General features: G+C 38.0%; 1 protein-coding gene and 1 pseudogene across 4 annotated transcripts in view; one reads left to right on the top strand and one right to left on the bottom strand.

Moving 5' to 3' along the window:
• The window catches only part of Cand1 (Cullin-associated and neddylation-dissociated 1), a 484,840-nt gene that overhangs the window by 10,160 nt on the left and 447,075 nt on the right, over window positions 1-27,605 (bottom strand). The window lies entirely within an intron of this gene.
• LOC137239876 (congested-like trachea protein) lies at window positions 246-25,631 on the top strand (annotated as a pseudogene).

Raw genomic sequence — 27,605 nt, 5'->3', positions numbered from 1 at the left:
TTAATTTATTTATTTACGGAACTCATTTTCTTGTTAAATCTGATCATAGGCCACTTGTATATCTTTTTAATTTGAAAGATCCAACATCAAAACTAGCGAGAATACGACTCGAACTAGCAGAATATAACTTTACAATAGAATACATTAAAGGAAAGTCAAATGTTGCTGCCGATGCACTTTCGTGTATTTCTCTCGATGAAATAAAAGAATGAACAAAAAACGTTTTTGCCGTACAAACTAGAGCGATGACGAAACAAAAAAACGACACAGACATACAAAACAGCGATGATGACACAGATAGTCCAGATGACGTAAAGGTTTACGACAAATTTGCGTACAAATTTTCTAATAAGGTTCCGCGTATAAGAACCACAATTTTGTATGATGATAAAAGTCAAATTTCTAAAATGCATACAATTAAACATATGCGACGTAAAAAAATCGAATTACTTAATATAGAGATTGCTAACGAAATAACAAACTTAGGTGAGTTACTTTCGAAGTTACAAGCAGTAGCTAACAATCACCTTATTAACAAAGTTGAATAGCCAAACGATGATATATTTTTCAAATATTGTACAATTTTATATTTAAAAGAATGCGGGAATAAAATTTTAAAATCGTAAGAAATACTACTTACAGACCCAGTCGAAACTATAACAGACGATAATAAAAAAATTAAAATCATGACAATTTAAACAATGATCCTATATCAGGCGGTCATTGCGGTGTTAAAAAGTTTACGCAAAAATTCGAACTAAATACTTTTGGAAAAACATGACTCTTGACATTGCCAAATTCGTTAAAAGTTGTCAAAAATGTTTAGTAAACAAAGTCAAACCAAAAATCAAAGAAAATTTAGTACTGACCCCAACGCCAAGTAAACCGTTCGATATAGTTGTTATTGATACAATTGGACCCTTACAAGAATCTAAATACGGTACCGAGTTTCCAGTTACCATTATATGCGATTTAACAAAATATCTGGCAACAATAGCTGTGCCAGATAAAAGCGCCAAAACAATAGCTTCAGCAATTTTCGAGTTTTATTTTGATATATGGTCCTATGAAATCCATCAGGTCAGATTTAGGTACCGAATATAAGAATGAAATTATTGCAGAACTTATGAAACTTTTGAACATAGTAAATTTTACCAAGTAGCGCAACTAACAGCTGATCGGTGAAATTCGCACACTCACACGCACAGTTCTCGACTCAGTTTCAAAAAAAACTTTAGATTATTTAGCTTAAATTTTAAAGTGAGATAATCCTTACCAATTGATTACTATATAGAATATATAAGGCGTTTTTGTTGTTAGTAAAAGAATCTTTTTATTTATATTAAAATTCTTATCATTTATTTTTGAATTTTATTTTACAATTTCATGCGATTTTAAAGCATTTTCGTGCATATAAATACAACCATGTGCATATACGTTTTGACATTACATTTCATACACCTTCGTATTTGCCATTCTCATTGTTTCTAAATTCGTAAACAATGATTGCGGATATTCTGTGTGATTTTTCGAAAAAATGTATTATTTTTGTGAAATTTTATACTTAATCTGTGGTATTGTGGTGGTCAAAAAGCTATTATGCAAAAATACTCATAAAATACCCTCACAACGCGACAATGTATTTCGTAATGTCGAAGTACTTATATGTATATGTATTTGATGTGGAAGCTTATGGTTGCCACTTCAGTCCATTCCCTTCAACCCCTATATGGTCCACTGGTCGCTTTTTCTCTATTTTGGGTCTTTTTCGGCACGGTTTTGGTACTTTTATTTCTTTTTCACTGAAACAAAACCTGAAAACACTGCTAAAAAAATTGCCCCAAATCTATTACCCACATATAATTTTCAATTTACTCCAATGGAATTCTTACCACGAAAATTGCTCTATCAATGAAATGTAGCAGAACAATGACATTTCACTTGGGAGATAATTTAGGCGAGGCATTAAAAATGAAGTGTCGAATGTTCCGACAAACACATGATTTCATTTGATTGAAACAACGCACTTATCAGAAAAAGACTTGTTTTAGTGTTTAGATATTTCGATCGGTATTCAATTATTATACAGTTGAAACTTTTAAGAAGCTTCATTTTTAGTCTGAGTTCAAAACTCACACTTACTGAATCTAGGCTCTGGTATGAAGTTTAAACTGTGAGTGAAAATGAAAGCATCTATAAAAATAGCATTAACACAATTGCTTAGTTTCATTTATGATTTATTGTGTTTGCCACAACGCAAATTTTTTAACCGTTCCTTACTAAAACCTAACTGCGCTATACATTTTATTTCATTGCAATCAAGCAAAACTAGGTTCGCAACGTTAGATTGGTGAAAGACATAGTCTTATCCTAAAAATTTGAAAATGTGATACCTAAAGGTACACTTTATTTTTGTTTGTGCAGTTTGAACTAAAGCCAAGTGTCTCCTTTATTAAAATTTTGTATAGGACACCCCTGAAACATCCTACAATTTTCGTTTTTTACAACAAATACGATACTCTAGTAACTTGCCGAATTGTTTGTATACCAATAAAATAAAACTAAAATTTGGTCCTTTTTTTTGAGGTCTGGTCCTTTTTTCGATAAATTTTGGTCCCAAATGACATTATGGTGTGGCAACCGTGTTTGAAAATGCACGTGGTAAGGTTGCATTTTTCCGGATTAATATTTTTTTTTAAATAATGAAATAGTAGTATGCAAGCGACTGCCATAGTAGTAGACATCTACATGAATATTATGAAAAATGTTTAAAGCTAAAAAAAATGTTTTTGAAATATAATCTAAGAGAAGATGGACACGAGGCGTAGCTTCATAGACGCGTATTAGACACATCATAAGCAATCTTGAGGTGTAGAGAGATCTTAGCTGCATGCCATATTTTGCAGGCGTCTACGATGCTACGCCTCTTGTGTATCTTGCCTAAGTTCAACTTTTTAGGAGATCTAACATTTTTAATTAATATTGATAAATAACACCTAAAGCAAATACGCTTAAGGTAACTTTTGCGTCGTTTTCGCACTTGCGTTGCGTCCTCATCTGACTTTGAACACACGTGCTTTAATTGCTTCAACCCATAAGCAACGCAACGCCAACGTCAAAGCAACACACAAATAATTAAGAACTTACGTTCTCTTTGAAGTTTCTTGCATTTTAGAAAAAAAATGATTTTCTATCGCCGTTCAACTAAATAAAAAACATAATTTTGTATTCATGTCGATTTCGTGATCGATCAGGAGAGACGGTGGAATATATCTTCCTGGAACGCAACGCAATCTGATGAGGGCACAATAGATCAACGGTCGCAGTGCGATTCCCAATAAATTTTATATCTATCTTCATGTTATAAAAATAGTTGTATTTCATTTTTCCTCATTTGACAGGGGAACTTTTAACGTCCGTTATTTTAAAGTAACCCTTATTTGACGAATCTCTGAATGATTTCTTTCAAATAAAGTGTTTGTTAGCGTTCACCGAAGATGGTGAAAACGGCCCCTGGAATTGTTAGCTTATATAGCCAAAGAAAGTTATGCATAATCAAAATTTAGTCAGTACAAAACGAAAAGTTAGAGAAAATTTAAAATATAATGCATATGTATAAAATGCATGCAATTTATGAAAACATTTTTATTATATAAAATTAGTTTGACATATCAGATTTGTCAATATTATTTTAGTCCTGCTACTTTTAACACATTTATAATAGCCGTGTTTTTTAACACGCGCGTATACGTTTCGTTTGCGCGTGTAAAAAAACGCTTATCCTCGCTTAGATAATGCTTAGGAGACCCCTCTAGCGGCTGTGGTTAAACAACTAGCTACAGCAACAGGGTGTACCGAAAAGCGGAGACGTAACGCTCTGATGGCCATAGGGTATCACATATAGCTGAATCAGTTGCGATGAATTGTGGACACACATAGAATACATAGAATTAGTGTAGAGGGTGAAACAAAGACACATATTTCATTTACATCTGAGTATAATGCGTATTGAAATTTAGTAGGACAAAATTTATGCGCAGCAATTTCAGAGGTGTATTTAATGTTTATCGCTTAGCAGTCCATATAAAGTTTAAGCGTAAAGGGATATACGCGTGTTAAAAAACACGGATAATATTTAAGAAGAACATTTAAGAAGTAAGAAACATGATTAATGCTTATATCAATACGTGTTTCATTTATTTTCATTCAGGAATAAGTTCGTAAAAATAAAAAGCACGTTTTTATAAAGTGCATGTGAAGCTCCATAGATAAAATAAGTAATAGAAGGAAGATTGGTTTATATATTACATTTTTAAAATGAAAATCTCCTGCTAAAAAAGGAGCAAAACCTAACTACATTTTTTCATTTTCGTACTTAACTACACTCCCTTTTGTGATTCAGGATTTCGGGCAAATTTTGAAAAACCACCGAACATCAATTCCTTCATTATATGACATTCGTCTGCCTATTCCACTGCCTTCCACTCTATTCGCAACATAAGCTCTATTAAAGCTGCCAAACTATATAGTAAACAATGCTTTTGAATATCAAACATGACTATTTGACAGCGTATCATCACCAAACTGTTGGCTCAACAGAATGTAACCATTGAGTATTTAATGGAAACCTACGGGCATATCCTAACGACAATTTCTCTGATTGGGATACATATTTAAAGTACTTTACTTTCTTGCACAGTACAACATCCAATACTGTTTCGATAATAAATTTACTCCCTTTGAGCTAACACATGGTAGAAAACCGGTTTGATCCAAAATGAGCTAAAAAGAAAGAAACCATTGATCGAATATCACGTACTTCAAATATCGAAGTAAACGATATGCTTCCAATACAAAAAGAACAGGTGGATGGTGTAAATGTAACAATCTTTGACAAAGATACTAAAAAGTCAAAAACAATCCGCAAAAATAGATTACAAAAAGTAACATAAAGTAAACAACCCTTACATAAGAAAAAAAATAAAATGTAAAGTTTTTATTTTGCCGGCTCTAGGTCAAAAGTAATAAAACGATTTGATTTTTTATTTTCCCAATATATTTCGATCACCTTCGGAGATCTTCATCAGAGGGCTACAACAATAATAAACAATTCAGCTTAGTTTGTAATAACTAACAATAATAACTAAATAAACCATCCTATGTATATAATCACATTCATATTTATATACATACATACATTTATATTTTTATTTTGCTAATCTGCGTCCGTTCGGTTCGCCATGAAAACAAAAGAAAAATTGCAAATATACTAAAAATGAATGACTTCCCTCATGGAATTATACGGAGGATGATAAAAGCTTACAGTGAAATAAAAATACCCAAAAACGGAGAAAAAACAACTACAAAGTACAAATCGATGTTATATATACCAGGCTTCTCCGACAGATTAAAAGGTTCCGACATATATGACAAGGAAAACATCAAAATTGCACATAAACCAGCCTATACGACGAATATTTTCTACAACAACATGAAAAGTAAAGTAGCATTATTAGACAAAAACAACATTGTATACAAAATTACATGCGCTGGAAATGAAAACGATAAATGTAACAAAGAGTATGTAGGTACAACTAAGAATAAATTGAAAACGAGGATATCAGGCCACCGATCTGATATAAAATGCAGAGCAGCTAGTAACACGCAAAAAACTGCACTTGCGGCCCACTGTGCAGAGAGCGGCCATCAACCAGATTTCGAAGCAGTGAGCATACTTCAAACAGAGCAAAATTACAAAAAACGCTTCACTTTAGAAATGCTCCACATAACAAACACACCAATAAACAAGAGACTTAACTATAAAATAGATACCGACGGCTGTTCACATATCTACAGACACTTGCTAGAATCGTGGAAACTTAGTTCAAAGCTACATGGCGAACCGAACGGACGCAGATTAGCAAAATAAAAATATAAATGTATGTATGTATATAAATATGAATGTGATTATATACATAGGATGGTTTATTTAGTTATTATTGTTAGTTATTTCAAACTAGGCTGAATTGTTTATTATTGTTGTAGCCCCCTGATGAAGATCTCCGAAGGTGATCGAAATATATTGGGAAAATAAAAAATCAAATCGTTTTATTACTTTTGACCTAGAGCCGGCAAAATAAAAACTTTACATTTAAACGTATAAAGGTCGCTAAAATCAAATATTAATTAAAAAAATAAAAATCAAAACTATATTATACGTTTTTTCATCTTTATTGTAACAAAACAAAAACATTCCTAGGAAAACTTTAATTTAAGGTAACAAAATTTTCAACTAATTGTACAAAGTACTCTAAACAAACACAAAAAAAAAAAGAATTGAATTGTCATATAAATCTATACTCAATACTTGTATACTGAAATACAAAAAAAAACCAACTACATTGTATAAATCGACTTAAGTAGTATAAAACTATACTAATTATACTAAATAAGTCTAACAACTATACTAAATAAGTTTAACAACTTTTAAAACTCATTGGAACACAAGTTGATGCTGGGTTAAATCTCTTTCATTTAAAATTATTTTGCATAAATGAACGAACATCTACATATCAAAGCTAAATTCGTTCATCATTTCGCTACTTTAACTTCGTATTGAAAATTCACCCTAAACTTTGTAACGCCTGAGACCCCCACTGTAACCCTTTTTCACCTTCGCCGCCATATGACCATCCGGCCCTTTTCCCCTACGCCCCGACCGGTCCACCATGGTAACCCCCCTAAGAGGTAATCAGGTAGAACGTTTGTACCGACACCCCGCCTCGGCCACGCCACTGGTACGCGCTCCGTCGCCCTGTTGTTGCCGTCGCTACCCTACCGCCGTCACTGCGTCCATACCGCTACATCCATCTGTCCGCTAATACTTCCCCCTGTGGGTTAGGGGTTAGAATATGCCAACGGTAGGTATACCGGTCGTAAAAGGCGACCATAATACCATGTAAATAAGTAGAGATGTTGAGATGTTGGGGGTTGAGCCCCCATGTAAATAAGTAGAGATGTTACCTTAGTTTATTACTAGAAATATTTCAGTTTTATTTCAGTTTTTCTCAAATTTAGCTTCATTTATTTCAAGTAGTATTAGATTTAGATATTTAGGTAATATTAGTTAAAGGTTAGAAAAATATTAGCTTTAAATTTTTTAAGCTCATCTAAATTATATCCAGAAGTAATTGCCGCAACTTCGCACTGATCAAATTTAATAAAGTAAACATATTACGAAAATATAGTGAATTTAACTTGTTTAAGCGATTTGGATTTTCAAATTATTAATTACAACTTTTTTAAAAATTCAACTTTGTTCTTAAATCAACACGACCGAGCTCTTCTCTTCAACTGTTCAACTGCTTTTTTTGTTTGTTTGATATTTGTCATTTTTCGGACATAATCTAGGGTTGCCATGTTACATACCATGGCTAACCAATCCACGAGTAAGGTGATTTTACTCGAAAGGGAGCAGGGTGGACGCGGGTATCACCCTGTGGGACCCTAGGCATGGTCTTTATAAAAACTGCTACCGCGGGAGCAGGAAAAGCCAGTTCTGACCTGATGCACTGCATCGTACGATGCTTGCATTCAGATCTCATCTCCTGTCCTGGGATGGCCCCCTTTTGGGAGCATCGCGGGGGCTGTGGTTTCAATTAAGAGTTGACTTTATGACACATGCTCTGAGTATACTTGTTTTCCCTTGGGGGCGCAAGACCCAAGGGAATTCGGTCTCTTGCTTGTCACAGTATACCCAAATTTCATTGAAAAACTGACCCTGAGGGGCAGATGAAAGAGTTGGTCACATCCCATAATTGTGGCAACCGGAGTGTAAACCGTTGAGAGATGTGGAAACGTATGTATATTGTCAGCCGAAAACAATCAATAATTGTACGAGTGGGCCGGTGCTCATCTCGTCTTTTGAGATGTTTGAAGCGGCTTCAGACTGCTTTGCGAATAGGCGTTCGCAGAATGGATGGCCACATCCAAAAATGTGGCAGATTTAACGTTGTTAGATCATTGCAGTGTGGCGAGCTGCTGTTGCAAGGATATTGCTGAGGCGGGGAAGCCCCCCAACACAGGTCTATGGTTGAAAAGGTTGGCCACAGCCCTAAATTGTGGATAAAAACGGAGCTTAATTGAAGAATAATTAGGAAGATTATACAACAAAGCAAGTTATTAGAAGTTGTATACCACAGTAGCAAATAACGATGAATATGTGGGCATATATAATGTGGCAAATAATGCAGATCAAAGTTGCAGATAAAACTGAATAGAACGTTTAGCTGGGTTCAGTTGCAACATGATCATAAACGCACAAGTACCGGTGACTAGCGAGATGTGTCTTGATGCGCAAGTGGTTTAGTACCATGATTAGTGAAGATGTATCTTGCGAGTGTTTGTGTCGTAAGTACTTGTGAGCACCGCTGTCTGTCGCCTAGGAACACAGATAGTTTTATTCACAAGGAATTATATGACGCTCTCACTCTATGGAACATTTAAGTAGTTATTCATGCTTAAGGAAAGACACTTGCGCTGATAGGTCACGTCGGTAGTTGGTTCACGGCGAACGGGCGTTTTTGATCATAACATGGTGGTGCGTAGCGTTGGAAGGAGGTGCCGCCTTCAAGCTGTGTCTGAGTAAAATCAGCTCCGTCGTCAACAATGTATTATACATTGCTGTAACACTGCAGGACAGAAAAGGTTGGTCACATTCCTCAATTGCGACAAAACACAATATCTCAATCTGATTGACTTGTCAATCAGAGGTCGAGATATTTCATTCATTCATTCATTCAAAGAATGAAAGAGGGACACTGAGACAAGCACGGAACTCGCGACGGAGTTGCCGTGCAACCGGGTGCTATTAACCCGAAACGGAAGGGGAGGGTGGATAGTCCTCCCCGGCCAAACCAAGGCTGGTCGACTTGAACACCTAGCTCACCGATTGGTACCAACTTGTTGGGCCGAAGATCAACGGACACTGATCTGTGTTTGACACCGTGGGGTAGGTCTTCGCAGACAGGTACTCACGTTAAGCACGCATTAACTGTCCGCTAATACTGTCCGCCGTCCAGCCGCCGTGCTAATCGCGCCACTGCGTGCATACCCCTGTACCAATCCGTCCGCTAATACTGTCCGCCGTCCAGCCACCGTGCTACTCCCGCCACTGCACCAATATCACTGCACCAAACCGTCCGCTAATACTGTCCGCCGTCCGGCCGCCGTGCTGATCCCGCCGCTGCCTCCGGACCACCGTACCAACCCGCCCGCTACTGCACCGCCGTTCAACCGCCGTACCGACCCCTCCGCTATTACAACGACCGTTAGCCGCCGCTCGCCTCCTTCCCTCGCTATCTTTGTACGGAAAACTGCTGCTCTCACTACCCTTCAAGCTGTGTGTGTGTGTATTCGTCATTAACACATAACTACTGTGTTCTTATTAAGTAGGGGTTTGTGGGACCGCTACTTGACCCTGGATTGACTGAGTGTTACCTCAGCCTTCGACAAAACCCTACTCATAAATGGCGCCCGAGAAGGCCCTCCTCCGCAGATGACAGTGGAAAACCAAATACAACAACCACCAACAATGCCGGAGCGGGTACGACGAACACACCACCAGACACAACAAACACACCGGCCCCCGAAGGTACAACGCTGAACACCGACTCGCTGAACTGGATCTACCTACTGAAGAGGAAGAGGCTGATCGAGGAGTGCAGGGAACACCGAATCAGTGTGGAAGGCCAAACCGTAGACGAACTGCGTCGCGTACTGAACGCATATGTGCGAGCCAAACGCACAAGAAAATCAAGCGAAGATCTTGGAGCAGGAGAGAGAAGTGAATGAAGAAGAGGGGAAATCCGCTACGCTATCCCAGCCAACAACAAAACAAATCCCTTCGATCCAGATTCACGGCCCCCAGCCACACGCGGAAAAGAGAGAACACGCATCGCCGAGACGAGACATCAGCCTTCTTCCAGTTATTGGCAAAGTGCTGGAGAGGGTTATAGTTGAGGGGCTTCCGGAGCTAATTGGGGGTAACCAGTCGGATAGACAGTTTGGATTCCGAAAGGACACACATTGAAGAAGCCTGGATGCATGTCCAAGACTGTGTTGAGAGAAGCTCCAATAAATATGTCTTAGGCATATTTATTGACTTCAGCGGGGCGTTTGACTTCCTGCGCTGGGACAGGGTTATCGAACGGTTAGTGGAGCTCGGCTGCCCGGAAGTCTCCTTATGGCGGAGCTATTTCTCGGACAGACGAGCTTCTGTCGTTGGTGCCTGTGAAAGTGTGGAAAGGGAGGTGGCTTGAGGTTGTCCGCAGGGATCCATCTGTGGTCCATATATACGGACCAGGCAACTCGAGCATCTTTGCAAACTCTGCGCATATGCGGATGACCTCTTATTAATAGAGGGGGATTCTCGCGCCAGCGTTGAGCGCACCAGCGAGTCCCTATGTGAAATAGTGGCTGGCTGGGGCGCCCACGTTGGAGTAGAGATTTCCGTGACAATGCTGCTGAAAGGCAGATTGTCACGGAATCGCCCACCGACTGTCCGCATCGGCGGGGTCAGCATCAGGTATGCGACTCAAGTCAAATACCTGGGGCTGACAATGGGTGAGCGAATGAACTTCCTTCCACGCTTGGATGCTGTCAGGAACAAGATGTCGTTCGTACGATATATCGTGGTCTGTTCGTAGCCTGCGCTACTTTTGGTGCCGCCATATGGTACCGAACGGTCATGACTGCTCATGGTCTGAGGCGCGTGCTGAGCATACAGAGGTACATGATGCTCCCATGCTTGCCCTTGTGTCGTACCGTTTCCACGGAGGCGATGCAGGTGCTTCTTGGTTCACCCCCTCTCGACCTGATAGTTATACAGCTTGCTGTTTCTTTCAGGCTGAGAAGGAGGTCAAGTTTGCCGCTGTTGAAGGATGAATGGGCCGCCGACGATAATGTGGAGAGTGGATCGTTGGCAAATAGGCGTCGGTTAGAGGGGGTGGTCAGAGGGAAGTGGCAGGAGCGTTGGGACAATAGTCCCAACGGCAGGGTAACGTACGAGTATATCCGGGACGTTTCATTTGTGGCGGAAAGTCCAGACTACAGACTTAATCTCAGTCTGGGCTTTCTGCTTACGGGTCATGGTCCTCTTAATGCATTCTTGCATAAGAGGAGCTTGAGCGAAACGGAGGGGTGTGTATGTGGTGCGTTGCGGGAGGAATGGGTGCATGTGTTGTGTGAGTGTCTGGAGTACTCGGACATAAGGGATATGGGTAGTTGGGGAATTTGTTTTGAAGAGGGAAGGGTTGATGTAAGTGGAGCGCTCTCCACTAGTCGGATTATTGATTTGCTCAATAGGTATGCTTTGGAGCTGTTTAAACGGAGACGTGGTGGTGATCGTGGTGGTTGATTTGTGTGTGCGTCCGTGGATGTGGGGGGGGGGGGGGGTTCTACCCCAACCCACACTAGGCGGCCGGTCCGGAGTAGGTGGATACTCAACCGGAAGTAGTTTCGGCTGCGAAAGTCATACCAAGACTTTAAATTGGTACCACGGGGAACAGATAGGGGAAATGATCCCACTTTCATTACGAGAAACCGCGAAGAGGTCCTTGACATAACCCTGGTCACAGACTCTTTCAGTGACCTGATCGTTTCATGGAGAGTTGTAAAGGAGCACTCCTTTTCTGACCATAGATATATAAGCTTTTCTATATCACAGGCGCACACAAGTCCTAAGTACATACGAAATATTAGAAGAACGAACTGGGGCTACTATAAGAAGATACTAGGTAAAAATATATCTGAAGAGGTGCGAGCCCCAGAAAGCGAGGAGCTGAACGTGCTTGCAAATAATTTATGTCAAAAATGCAGGAATGCTTTAGATAGGGCTTGCCCAACTAGAATGGTTATGGAAACGCACAAACCACCATGGTGGTCGTCCGATCTTGATAAGCTTAGGAAGCTATGTAGGGCGGCCTTTAATAAAGCAAAGCATGACGGACATGAATCCTCATGGGCTGCTTACAAAACCAAAATAAATATATATAAAAGAGCAAAGCGAAATGAAAAGCGATCCTTCTGGAGGGATTTCTGCGGCAGGATTGAATCCACATCCGCGGCCTACCGGTTAAGGAAGGTGCTATCGGAATCTCCAAATCAGCTAAGTTAGGTCCAAAAGCCCGATGGGCACTGGACGGACTCCACCGCCGAAACCATAAACTTGCTTATGGATACAAACTTCCCAGCAAGCGCGGGCGCGTCTTCAAATATTGTTAGCGGAGGGTCACCTAATGATCAGCTAATAAGTGAAATCACAGACGATAAAAGGATAGATTGGGCTTTACAGACCTCCAGGCGCTATAAATCGCCGGGGCCGGATGGAATACACACTGGTGGCATTTCTAGATATAGCGGGTGCCTTCAACAACGTTCTCCCGGCAGCCATCACCTCGGCGCTGACGGATATGGGGATATACGCGTGCCTGGTGGAGTTTATATACAATCTGCTTACGCGTAGGCAGATTAAAACTGAGCTAGGCCGATGCGTGATCCGCAGACCAGTCAGCAGAGGCACTCCGCAGGGCGGCGTTCTCTCTCCGCTACTTTGGGTGGTTACCGTCAACCAACTACAACGACTCATGGAATCAGAAGACCACCAAGTGATCGCGTATGCAGATGACATCTGCGTCACCATGCGGGGGAAATTTCCGCAAACTCTTTGCAACTTAATGGAAGGGGCCCTATCCAAAATTTCACACGGGGCCACAGCCACAGGTTTGGAAGTCAACCCGGATAAAACCGAGCTTGTCCTCTTCACGAGGAGGTACAAAGTACCAAATCTAACACCACCGAAAATTGGGGGTACGTTTTTAGCGTTTATCGATCAATTCAAGTATTTGGCAGTCGTTCTGAATAGGAAGCTATTATGAAGTGAGTGAAATTTGAAAAAATTCTGAAAAACGTCTTTCGTCAGCTAGAAAAAGAAGAAAAACTTTCAGCCAATTCTAAAGGGGTCGGGTTCAAAATTGGTCGAAATGGGATGGAATACCCCATATGTACATGCGCTTGAACATATATGCATAATGGTGTATATCAAAACCAGTTCAGTGCTAAGTCCCTGACAAATTTCAGAAAGATTTTATGGTGCCATCGTAAAATATATATGTACATGCGCTTGGACATATATGCATAATGGTGTATATCAAAACCAGTTCAGTGCTAAGTCCCTGACAAAGTTCAGGAAGATTTTATGGTGCCATCATAAAATATATATGTATATGCGCTTGGACATATTATATATTGCCCCTCAAGGAACTTGGGGTGGGGAGGGAGGGATGGCCTGAAGGTTTAACGTGGCCACATAAATCGTTCCCAAGATGGTCGGGCTAGCACTTTAATGATGCTGTGTTACCGGAGCGTACCGGATCTGTATCCGGCAAAGGACCATCACATCGATAACACTCCCCAAAGCCTTCGGGGAGCACCCTTATCGCTACAACAACAACAACAACAACAACATATATTGCATAATGGTGTATATCAAAACCAGTTCAGTGCTAAGTCCCTGATAAAGTTCAGGAAGATTTTATGGTGCCATCATAAAATATATATCTGCATGCGCTTGTACATATATGCATAATAGTGTATATCAAAACGAGTGAAGTGCCAGGTCCCTGAAAAAGTTGAGGGCGTTCTTCAAAAAAAACTTATGTAGGCTTTTCTCACACTTTTGCGTTCTTGAAAGTGTCGAAAAGTTAAGGTAATATTTCTTACAGCTGCCGAAATAGCTGTTGTTATTCCCGTTGTACCAGTGGTTCGCCTCATACAATAGACACGACCGATCACAAATTGTCACCAATATTCTCTAATAGGAGTCCAGGGAAACTTGCAGCTTCAACACGGCGAAGCATAGTGAGAGGGGTATTAGAGGCGTTGGTTCCACATTACAATTGAAGAGATGGTTGGTGTCATGTGGGGACACATTTCAAGCAGGGCATACATTTTGTATGTCGGGGTTTATTCTGGATAGGTAAGAGTTTAACCTCTTATAGTGCCCAGATCGAAGCTCGTGACGAGCGTTTTCCTTAGGGAGAGTTCCTCCTCTACTCGTTTTGCGTATTGTTCTTTGAGTACAGGATTCACCGGGAAATTCCTCGCATAGAGGTTCGACGCCTGTTTGTGGATTTCACTGAGGACCTGCTTGTGTTTTTTAGCTTAATACGGCTGTGTTCTCAGGTGCCGTATTTCCTCATATTGCTTACGGAGATGACCCTCGTTGTGTAGGTGCTGTTCTGGGGACATAAGACAGCCCGTAGCGGTTCTGAGGGCAGTGTTTTGGCAGGCCTGTATTTTCTTCCAGTAGCCTTTAGGCTTGGCGACCATATCGGGTACGCCTAGCATGCAATCGGCCGGCCAATTGCTTTGTAAGTGGTAATGAGCGTTTCTTTGTCTTTACCCTAAGTTCTGTCGGCAAGAGATTTGAAGATTTTATTACGGATTTTGGGAACAATTGTGGTTGCATGCCCTCCAAAATGTACATCCTGATCGAAGGTCACACCCAAGATTTTTGGGTGTAAGACAGTCGGTAGCGTAATGCCACCGACGTGGACTTTCAATATGCTCGGCATTTGGCGCGTCCATGTTTTAAATAAGGTCGCCGATGATTTGGTCGGTGACAATGTCAGGTTTCGCGAAGAAATTGCAGAGGTCAGGGAGATAACTGTTTATTTTGTAACAAATTTCATTGGTCTGTGGGCCTGGGCCTGTGGTCATTATAGTGCAGTCGTCGGGTAGGAAACGATAGTGACTCCTTCTAGTGGTGAAGGTAGTTTTGATATATAGAAGTTAAACACAATATTTAAAGTTGTGTTTTAGTTTTACTTCGTCGATATTTCGATTTCAGTCTGAAATCATCTTCAGGAACATATGACTGTGTTTGATCGATCAACACAGTCATATGTTCCTGAAGATGATTTCAGACTGAAATCGAAATATCGACGAAGTAAAACTAAAACACAACTTTAAATATTGTGTTTTATTTAACTAAGGCCTATCAGCTCATTAAATTTTTTACAATAATAAGTACTTACAAGGCTATCAAAAATCAGCAATATAGAAGTTAAACAAAAAACACCGATAGCGCTCTCAAAATCTTCGGGAAGTGCCGTTATCGATACAACAGCAACTCTACTATGTCACGGAAAATATGCAAAAATAAAATTTTGAAATATCTAAGTAAATAGCATGTTTCCAATATTTTCACATATCTTCGGGATTTCTTCATATGATGCACTTTCTGCAGCCAATATTGATAAGAATCTCCTACGTTAGCTGGTTTCCCAGGCTTTAATAGCGTAACCACACTGGCCATTTTCCATTTTTCGTGGATGACACCTCAGCACTAGTGTCTTTTCTTTATCCCGAGCTCTAAAAAGGGAAGATTCAGATTTAGACAATTTTGTTGAATTGATTTTTGATATTGACTTTTAATTATCTTTTTTTTTCTTAGCAATAAAATACTTCAACCTACTTTCTTCACAGGATGCAACCACAGCTTCAGTAAGCAGAAGTTTCGAAAAGGTAAATAAAGTCTGTCTCTGTAAGTTATATTGAATGAATAACTAATTTTGACTTTTATTTTTTCTATCTTTCCAATAGCAAACATATCGTTCGAACCAGCCTGTTAAATTTGAATTAGCATTAGTAATCAATTAATTAGATGCCTTTTTTAATGCCCAATGATTATTTCAATTGTTTTCCGAAAAAAGCAATTACCAATTGATTACCATTAGAAAAAAATCATAAAAAAAAAAATCATGATTTTTTCTGATTATTGAAAAAAATCAAAAATAATCAAAAGTAACCAAATTATTATATTTGATTATTTTTGATTTTTTCGATTGCTTTTACTTTTTTTAAATTATTTTTTGATTTTTTTTAAATTTTTTTTGATTATTTTTTCCGCTTTGTTGAAAGAAAAATTCTCCTTTGTTACATGCACGGGATAATTTCTACATACAAGTACATTCTAAGATGCAATAGTAAATTGTAAGCGCTTATCGAGGCGAATATATAGATGCTTCATATATGGCGAATGGTATATGAGCGTTGATCTAAACATATTCTCCGGTAAGTATACACGCATGTGCATATTTGACTACAATCATTATATAAAATAATGTAATGGATCCAAAACGGCGGTTTTTCTAATTGCCAGAGAATATGTAAAAAAATTTTGTATTCATAGGTTGGCGTCCAAAGCCTTTCATTTTGCAACGATCCTTTATGGTTTCATCCTTAAGTGTAGCCAATTTTGTTATATCCAAAATAAATATATCCACTATTTTGGATAACGTTATGGCTATGCATTGATTATTTTGTACATACAAGTACATTGGTGGATGTAACGGTATATCGTGAGCGCTTATCTAGGCATATGGGTACATACATACCCACCTACAAATTATCGTGTATAGATGTATCCGACGAATTCCTTGCGGGGGAGTGCGTATTGTTTTACGACAAAACAATATGCTCAAACAATATGTATGAGTACTGGACTGGAGCGATCCTCTAAGTTGTCATTCATCATCATGGTCAGTTGTCTAACCAAAGGTTGTTATATCCCAAATTAATTTATTAACATATGTCCATGTACATTAGATTGAAACTTCTTTTTATTTCCTTATGATTACGTCTAGGATATTTCCTATAAAATTTTAAGTTTTGCATAGTGAGCCATATTTTTATTACTAACGATGGAAATTTCAAACACATTTGTTTGCCTATCATACATTATTTTTTTCGACATGGTTGGATATTTTCCAAGAACATATATATATATATACATTTTAAAAGTCTATAACAGCGGTCGGCTGCTAATACGTGCCCTAAGGGACTTATATTGACCTCAGTATTAATAATCCGAAGGCGGAAACAAAAAAATGTGAAGCGTTCAAAATATATTAACGAAGAAAAATGCTTATATATGATAAAGTTGTCTAAATGGGACCAATATTACTAAAATAAAGCGAACAATATGATAAACTTTGATTACAAAACAATCAGTGCATAGCCATAACTTAATCCAAAATAGCGGATATGTTAATTTTAGATACAAAACAAATTAGCTTGACTTAAGGATGAAACCATTATTATTTTATATAATGAATGTAATAATGCGCATGTGTATATACTTACCTGAGAATATGTTTGAATCAACGCTCATATACTATTCGCCCTATATGTTGCATGTATATATTCGCCTCGATAAGCGCTTACGATTTACTATTGCATCCTAAAATGTACTTGTATGTAGAAATTATTCCGTGCATGCAACAAACGAAATTTTTTCTTTCAACAAAGCGGAAAAATAATCAAAAAAAAATAAAAAAAAAAATAAAAAAAAAAATAAAAAATAATCATTACTTTTCATTATTTTTGAGTATTTCTGATTTTTTTGATTTTTTTCAATAATCGGAAAAAATCATAACTTTTTTTGATTATTTTTTTAATCAATTGAAAAGTAATCATTAAAAATAGAAACTAATGGCAAGTAATAATTAAATGGCGTTTCAAGAAAATAATCCATGGAACGGCTAATCATTACCATTAGTAATCATTATTTAACAGGTCTGGTTCGGACCATCATAAGGACATCACGAGAACAACTTCTGCTGATATGGATCTGCTGGCAACGAAGGAAACATTAACGGAAGTGAATATTTTTCACTCATTTTAAACGAATAATAAATGCTAGTATATATCAAAAGAAATGCAATTTGATTACTTTTCTTTCGATATTACTATCGTTAAAATTGATAAACGATTTCTAAAAAATTTTTCAAATTTAGAAACACATATATGTATCTTGAGAAAATATTGAGAACTTTTATAAAGTTGTAACGAAAGTGAACATATTTCACTCATTGTAAACGAGTAATGAATGCTTGTATATATCAAAAGAAATGTAATTTGATTACTTTTCATTCGATACTACTATCGTTAAAATTGATAAATGAATTTTTTCAAATTTAGAGATACATATATGTAGCTAGAGAAAATGTTAAGAAATTTTATAAGGTTGTAACGAAAGTGAATATATTTCACTCATTGTAAACGTGTAATGGATGCTTGTATATATCAAAAGAAAAGTAATTTGATTACTTTTCTTTAGGTACTACTATCGTTTAAATCCATGAACCAATAAACAGATCCCGCAGTAAAAAATAAGAGAGCAAAAAATCATAGTTAGCCGTGAAATAAATTTTCTCGGCGTGACGTCACGCTTTTGACAACATGTTTCACAACTGACGCAGTGTTCAGACTTTATTCCAATCGGAGTATTTTGCTCCGCTCTTACCTCCTACTCCATTTTTATCTCAAAGGTTTATTTGAGTCGAGTTGAAAACTAAAAAGTATTACTACCTTATCTTTTGGTTGAAGTTTTTTATTGTATACCTATGAAAAGCTGATGGTTTACAAGTGACGACTGGATGAAATGACGTGAATTCGTTGTTTGTGTCTTAAGGCATGTTTGTTCACATTATACTCACAGTTTTTGTACTTTTTTCGTACGGAATGAGAAAAGAAGAAGTAAAGTGTAAGCAACAAATGTGTTTGGGTGTGATTTGTAAATGCTGCCAAAATTCAACATACAGCATTTCTTGAAGTACGTTGAGTCAGTGAGGTCAGTTAACTCTGTCTTGCGATAACATTCGCCAATTGGGGGACCAACCGAGGTAAAATCTTCCCCCAACTGTCTCTCCCACCTCAGTGCAGGTTTTCTCTTTCCTCTGTTTACAAACTGCCGGAGCGTATTCGTTCCTCCGCATAACATCCCCTAGCTAGCGAAGCCTTTGGATTTTCAATCGCTGCACTATCGTCATGTCTGCGTAAAGCTCATATAACTCATCATTATACCTCTTTCGACACTCACCGTCGACATTACGGATAGAACTACACACCTTCCGGAGAAGTTTTCTCTCGAATACTCCAAGAGCCTTTTCATCTTCTCTCGGCACCTTCCATGATTCCGAGCCATACATCAGGACAGGTATGATGAGTGACTTGTAGAGCGAGAGAGGACTTTACTTTTCAACTGCCTAAAAAGCACTTGTTCGCGAGAGTTATTCTCCTTTTGATTTCTAAGCCCAAATTGTTTTTGTTTTTAATGCTGCTTCCCAAATGAGCGAAATCCTTCACAGTCTCGAATTTATATCCGTCAACAGTGACGTAGCTACAGAGGCCACGATGACAGCAAGTACTTCGTCTTGTCCAAATTTACTGCAAGACCCACTTTTTTTTGCTTCTTTATCTTCGCCTCGCATGTTTGAACAGCCCGGCGGGTATCCCGTCATTGCATGGCACCTTGTGATTTTTTAGCCGTGATATTGGATGCCGAGGAGTGTTTTCCATCAAAAGGTCTGCCAAGCCACCAAATCAATTTGATGTTATTTGTTCGCACGCTTTCAAAAAGGAAGAAAAAATATACTCCGAAAATTTAATTTTTACTCCGGCGTACTCGTTTACTTAGGTAACAGTTTTGAAATACCCCCGAACACTGAGAGAAATGTAAAAAATCGAAAAATTTAAAAAGCGCTACGTCATCAAACCTTTTTTTTCAAATTCGATTACAAATACAACAATTCCGGAATGCGGGATCTTGGCTCATTCGATTATCGTTTAAATCTACAAACAATTTTTTCAAATTTTTTTGAAATAATAGATACATGTATATATCTAGGGAAAACTTGGTGAGATTTTGTAAACTTGTAAGAAAATTGTATTGTTACGAATATTAGCAAAACTAAGGGGGTGCACCATCTCTAAGCCGATGCCAAACAGTGATATCATGCACATCCATAGATCAATAATTTTGTATCTACATAAACGAATCAATAATTGCGTCTACACATATGTACGTATACGAGCAGCGGAGAAGCAATGCACAAACACATGCATATATCTTATCTGAATTGCTCACAAGAGAGGGCAATAATTTGTGCAAGTATTACTCAAATGAGAAGTTATAAACGTAGTTGTGGCTGGCGATTTTGTAGATGAAACTAACTAGTAAGTTCTGAAATGGAAGCGCTTAGAAGATGCGAACGTTGAAATCAGAGAGAATAAAAGGCAGCAAATGTAGAGGCGCTGGAATTCAGTTTGATTTGAGCTATCAAGCAGTTATTGATTAAGCACGCAATCTGTCGGGCAATAGTAGAGTTTCATTTGAGCTATCAATCAGTTTGGTTGTTAAGCAAGCTAGTTGCAAAGTATAAGTGTTATTTTGAAGTACTTTAATAAACGCCATTTTTCCATTTTTCAATATTGGAGTTATTTATTCAACAGTTTAGCGATACGAAAGTTAGCAGAAGATTGCAAATAAGGGGAATTGCAGTAAATTCGTTACAGTATGTTTTTCACTCCTTGGAAACGAGTTTCAAGTTTATGCATACACCAAAAGAAAGATAAATAAATTATTGTACTTTTGATAGTACTGTCAATGAAATCAAAAAGTTTTTTCTAAAGTTTTGTATATTTCAGAAAAACATCTCTGTAGTAAGAAAATTTTTTGCAAAGTTATACAAGTATTGTTCACTCATTGTGGCCTTTTGTTAAAAAGAACTGACGCGCTCTCTGATAAAATATCAACATTTTTTAACTCGAGTGATCAATAAGCTAATAATTCCTTTGTTAAATAATAGAATTAAAAAAGATACTTATTGTGATATCCTTAGTTTTAATTGATTTGAAAAATTTAGTTTTTCGATTGATTGGTTTTTTAAGGGATTGTAAGTCGAACTTCTAGACTTAATCAGCTTTGATATTTTATCAATTATAGATTTAATTAGTTTGATAAATAAACAACTGTCATTTTAATGTCAAAAATCCAAATATTACACTGTTATTCATAATTAATTTATTTCAATGTTATTTGTACTTGTTTTTTAAATTATATAAAAAATATTATAGTTTAGTAAATACTTGCAGACATAAAAAATTATGAATACAAATAATTATTATTTATGCTATTTAATAACTTTAAGACCGTTTTATCTTATAATTTATCTGTGCGACAAAAGCAAATTAATTGTAAAAGGTCCGTTTGACAGATTTATTCTAAAAATGTTATGCTTTAGAACAATTGTAAATGCATCTTTATATTATTAACTAAATGTTTTCATTAAAAATAAAAAAATAAAAATGTTTGGAGATTTTTTGGGTATTTTATAGTTTTTTTTTTATGTATTTTAGGAGAACTTTTGGGTACTTTGGTAAAAATTTTGGGTATTTTTGGGCATGAAAATCTTCCGGTATGGCATCCCTGCAAAAATCCAACCATGTGTTATGGGATATTGTCAGTTAGAGAGGAGCAACTATGCATTTTTCTTAATGGCATTTTGGTATAAGTGTGAGAAGGATGCGAGATCACACGTACACGACTCGTTCAAGGGGAAAGTGGATAAAATCCGCACACCTGCAGTTTTGGTTGGCAGGGTTTATTACGTATAATGTCAAGTGCCATTTGTGTTGGTATACTCGGAAAAAATGAAACCACGTCAAAGGAAATGAGTGTTTCATCTTCGCAAATGAAGGTATTATTGATTCTCTCTTTAAATTCAAGGGTATTCTTAATGCTATATTTGGAGTCAGCTGTTATATGTTTTAAAATATTTACTAGAAATTGGCATAGGCCATATGATGGAGAGTTGATATCTGAGCAAATCGGCCTGAGAGGAAGTCCTGCCTTGTCGATTTTCGGTAGTCCATAAATCCTGGATGGTAGTGCCGTCGTTGTCGCGAGTTTGTTTTTATCCGCCGTTGCGATACATCCTATTTTGTACATTTTTTCCACTAAATTGTTGTTTTTCGTTTGTAGCCTTGAGGTGGGATATTTTATTTTAAAAAATAAAATTGGTATGTGGTTGTTTTTACTAAGAAATTTCCGCGTCCGCTCTACAGTATCTAATATTGCACTGTCTATTGCACTTTTCCTTTTAGCTGTTCCAAACTCATACTGAAAAAGAAAAGCAAGAAGAAGCACGCACAAAATTCTCCTTCCTGGTAAAAGATCAAGTAACAGCTAAAAGGGAAAGTGCAATAGACCGTGCAATATTAGATACTGTAGAGCGGACGCAGAAATTTCTTAGTAAAAACAACCATATACGAATTTTATCATATGACACAGGAAACAAAACCATAGCCATGGAGATGAAGATTACAACAATAAAATTAATGAGATTCTCAATGATTTGACGACTTAGAGAGTACATAGGCAAGATCCCACCTCAAGGCTACAAACGAAAAACAACAATTTAGTGGAAAAACTGTACAAAATAGGATGTATCACAAAGGCGGATAAAAACAAATTCGCGACAACGACGGCACTACCACCCAGGATTTATGGACTACCGAAAATCCACAAGGAGTGACTTCCCCTCAGGCCGATTTGCTCAGCTATCACCTCTCCATCATATGACCTATGCCAATTTCTAGTAAAAATTTTAAAATATATAACGGCTGACTCCAAATATAACATTAAGAATACCCCTGAATTTAAAGAGAGAATCAATAATACCTTCATTTGCAAAGATGAAATACTCATTTCCCTTGACGTGGTTTCATTGTTTCAGAGTGTACCAACACATATGGCACTTGATACTATACGTAATAAATGGACGATTATAAAAGAACATACTAACATTCCCAAACAACTATTTATGGACAATATTAAAATTTTGTATCGAAGAAAACAGATACTTCAAATTAAATGACACGGTTTACACACAATTAAGAGGTATGCCTATGGATCGCCGGCATCTCCAGTTATCGCGGGCATTATAATGGAGGAACTTTTAAATAATGCGATTGAAGAACTAGAACGTAAACCAAGAATTATGGCAAAATACGTGGATGATTTATTCGCAATTGTACAACAAGATGAGATAGAGAATACCCTGAACGCGCTGAACACTTTTCATAAAAGCAAAAAGTTCACCGTAGAACGGGAAGAAGAAGGAAAACGAACTTATCTAGATTATATGGTTATGAAATGAGACACCCAGTGGAAGCTTATCTTAATATATAAAAAACACGTGTCACACAATTGAGGCCAATGGACTCCTAAACTACTGAACCGATTTTGAATTTGTTTTGCACCCCGTGTGTAGTTTGATTTAACTTGAAATATAGGATAGGTGACTAGGGTCTCCAGATACAGGCCAACACGTGGACCCGGGTACCCCTAGAGTGTGTTTATAGAATATGGATATCAAATGAGTGCTTTAGTAGAGGGTAATTTTCATACCCCTGGGTGACTAGGGTCTCGAGATATAGGCCAAAACGTGGACCCGGGTACCCCTAGAGTGTGTTTATAGAATATGGATATCAAATGAAAGCTGTTGATGAGTGCTTTAGTAGAGGGTAATTTTCATACCCCTGGGTGACTAAGGTCTCGAGATATAGGCCAAAACGTGGGCCAGTGAATGCCTAGACAATGTTTATACAATATGGATATCAAATGAAAACTGTTGATGAGTGCTTTAGTACAGAGTAATATATTATCCAGAGACGGACTGGGACTGGGATTAGGACTAGGACTGGGACTGAGACTCGGAGTGGGACTGGGACTGGGACTGGAATAAAATACATACTACCTTCTGGGACAGGCAATAAGGGATGGAGAAGAATGAGAAGAAATTGAGGGAAGAGAAAAGAAAAAAGAGAGAAGGAGATTGAGAAAGAGATAGAACGAGACGAAGATGGAGATAGATTAAGCGAAAAAGACGAAGGGAGGAGTGAATAAAAGGATTAGGAAAAAGTGAAGGGGGGGCAGGGCAGAGTCAGACGGAAAAAGCTTATTAAAATGTATGCAGATTGGCCAAATTTAGGGCAGGACAACGTCTGCCGGGTCTTCTAGTATTGTATAAGATACAACTTCGTCAGGGCGACTAATCAATTTTTACTCTAAACATCCGAAGAGTATGCTTATGAATACAGCAATGAGCTGTATACGGCGCATGTTACAGATATCAGACGATGTCTATCATAAAGAGATCAGACAAGAAATTGAAAATATTATAAGGACATTAAGAAAAATCCGCAACACCAAAAACGTTTAAATCTGTAATTTACGTACCGCAACTATCAGAGCGTCTAATCAAGTCCGCCTGTTACAATAATAAGCAATTTAAAATAGGCCACAAACCCTGTAATACACTAAAAACATGTTCAATAAAACCAAGTCTATAATACCTTCAACCAAAAAAAGCAACGCCATATACAAAATTGCATGCAAAGGCAACAAATACGAAGCATGCAGAAGTATTTACGTAGGCACCATAAAATCTAAGTTAAAAACGAGATTAGCACAGCAGAAATCGGACATGAAACATTGCCATAATTTAAATAACCAAAAAACGGCACTCATGGCCCACTGTGCATCTAGCGGCCACTGTCCGAACTTTGAGAAAGCGTCGGTGTTACAACAACAAAATCACTACAAAACATACATCGTCAAATAATAGCACAGTTGTGCAGACTCAATTCACACCTATTCTTAGGCCCATATTATGTGTGTCACCGTGAATGTTTGCGTCGCATTCACTCACATTCACATTCACCCAGAATTCGTATTTTATAACTTCTTACGTATTCGCGTTTTTCCTCTTACGTAGTCACTACGTATTCACTGAAACTGTCAAACCCAATACGTAGCCAGTATAGCCACTTGTTACCTTTTTATTTCGGAAAGCTTTGCGTAAACCAATATTTATTGTACCAGCGCAAGAACGTAAGGCAAATCCTTTGAAGGCTTTCTTGAGTGGCGGATTTGGTTGCATATACAATGTACACTCGAGACATCCATTGGACACCATTAAGGTTCGCCTCCAAACAAGGTCTAACCCCGCTCCTGGTCAACCGCCCTTGTACAAGGGCACTTTCGATTGTGCTGCCAAAACTATAAAGAATGAAGGCGTCACAGACCTATACAAAGGTATGACTGCACCACTCACAGTGTAGCGCCCATATTTGCGTTATGCTTTGCTGGTTATGCATTGTGTAAACGCGTGCAACAAACAGGTGAAAATGCAACCGTTATTACAGCGCCTGGTGAACATATTAAATGCTTATTACAAGTGCAGCAATCTTCAGGTGGCGAACGTGAATACAAGGGTATGTAAGATGCAGCCTCGAAATTGTATAAGGAAGACCGTATACGTCGCTTATACAAAGGGAGCTGTGCGAAGCTGTTGTGTGATTTAAATGCTGTCTATTTTCTCACTTACCAGTATATTCAAGATAAGGTCAAAGAGCAAACTGGCAGCGAAATGATAAGCATCGGTTAAAAAATTTTTGCTGGTGGTGCAGCGGGTATAGCATATTGAATGGTGGGTATGCCAGCTGATGTACTCAAGAGCAGATTGCAAACAGCTCCCGCAGGCAAGTATCCGCATGGCGTGCGCAGCGGCTTCGTGGATCTAATGCGTACCGATGGTCCTTTGGCTTTATATCGTGGTGTCACACCAGTTACGTTACGTGCCTTTCCAGTCAATTCTGCCTGCTTTTTCCGCACCCAGATAGCAAATGATGCTTTCGACGCTATCGTCGCTTTAATAAAGTAGAGAATTTAAACTAAAAGACTAAAGATAATATTTTTTTACAACAACATAGTCTATATAGTGCACTTATAAATCCATGCAATTTTCATTATTTTAATTTATATAAAAAAAAAATTAAGTATTTTACTTATGATTATTGCAATCATACTGAATAGTTGTAAAGTTGTTAGTATACACAACCTATATACATAGGCAGAAAAAGTATCAAAATGACGAGATAGTTGAGCAGCTATTTGGAGACTTACAACCAAAACAGCCAAATCATATGCAGCGCTTATGAGAGGCATGACTAAATTCTTTCAGGAAAAAGGTAATTTTCATATTTATTATATTGTTTTGATGTAGTTGTTGTTGTTAAAATAATAGTGCTTCGCTTCATCCAAAAGACAGGATTATTCAAGAGTTGTTATTGTAATTGCAGAAACAGTCTCAAGTCCAAGCGGCTTTTATGGTTATGGGCAAATCCGTTTCCACCCGAACTAGTATTTTGGTTATAGTATGAACTCCGTTGAAGTTTTTTTACCCTCCATACCTACAAGTCTGCGGTGTCTTTCTTGTCGTTGTACTAATGATAAAGACACTGTTGTTGTCGCTGTTGTAGCAGTGCTTCAATAAGTGCGACCGATCATCAATGTCCTCTAACGGGAGTCCAACGAAACTTGTTTTTTCAACCGGGCTGGACAAAGTGAGAGGGGTGTTAGAAGCGTTGGTTTCAAATTATAATTAAAAAGATGGTTGGTGACACGTGGGGACACATTCCAAATAGGATATACATTTTGTAAGTCGGGGTTGATTCTGGATAGGTAAGAGTTTAACCTGTTACAGTACCCAGATCGAAGTTGAGCTAGAGTGACCGCCTGTTTCCGTAGGGAGAGTGCGTTCCTCTTCTGCTAGCTAAGTATTTTTCTTTAAGTACCGGATTCGCCGGGCAATTCCCGGTATGGAGGTCCGATGCCTGTTGGTTTATATCACTGATCCTCATCAATCAGATGTCTGCTGGGATGCCCAGCTTTCTGGGTATTCAACAGAAACTGTTTGTTCAGCATTTCATTTCTCTCCCTAATGTGGACTACTCCCGCCTTATTGTGTAGGTGGTGTTCTGGGGACATAAGACGACAGCTATGGCGGTTCTGAGGGCAGTATTTTGGCAAGCCTGTATTTTCTTCCAGTGAGTAACCTTTAGGCTTGGCGACCATATCGGGGACGCGTAGCATGCAATCAGGTGTCCAATTGCTTTGTAAGTGGTAACGAGTGTTTCTTTGTCTTTACCCCGAGTGATGCCGGCAAGAGATTTAAAGATTTCATTACGGATATGGATTTTAGGAATAATTCGGTTACATGCTCTCCAAAATTTAGATGCTCATCGAACGTCACACCCAGGATTTATGGGTGTAAGACAGAAGGTAGCGTGACTCCATCGACGTGGATGTTCAATATGGTCGACATTTGGCGCATCCATGTTATAAATAAAGTCGCCGATTTGGTCGGTGACAATGTCAAGGTTCGCGAAGCGAAAAAACTGGAGAGATCAGGAGATAGTTGTTTATTTTATTACCTATCTCATCGATGGGTGGCCCGAGACCAGTAGCCATTATCGTGCAGTCAGGGGCTTCGATATATAGAAGTTAAACAGAAGCGAGGATAGGAAACCACCCTGAGGTACCCCTTTCCTAATTCTTCTTGGCTTAGATGTTGCGTACCTGAATTGTACCGATGATTGTCGACGAGACAGATTATTTGCGATGCACCTTTGTGGTTCGAAATAATTCACTGTGTTGTTCGAGAATCAGCGATTTATAAGAACATTTAAAAAAAATAGCACAGAGGTATAATTATTATAGTTATTAATAAATCCACAATAAAATTTTTATTGTTATTTTCCTATTACTCAGAATTAGTTTTTGACATAAAACTAAGAAAATAAGGATCGTAACGAAAGATAGTGACAAAACTATAGTATAACTATTAGTTATAATC

The sequence above is a fragment of the Eurosta solidaginis genome, chromosome 2 (assembly GCF_040869045.1).
Source record: "Eurosta solidaginis isolate ZX-2024a chromosome 2, ASM4086904v1, whole genome shotgun sequence".
Lineage (NCBI taxonomy): Eukaryota > Metazoa > Arthropoda > Insecta > Diptera > Tephritidae > Eurosta > Eurosta solidaginis.
Note: the sequence above shows the minus strand (reverse complement) of the source record. Positions and strands in the feature narration are given on the sequence as shown.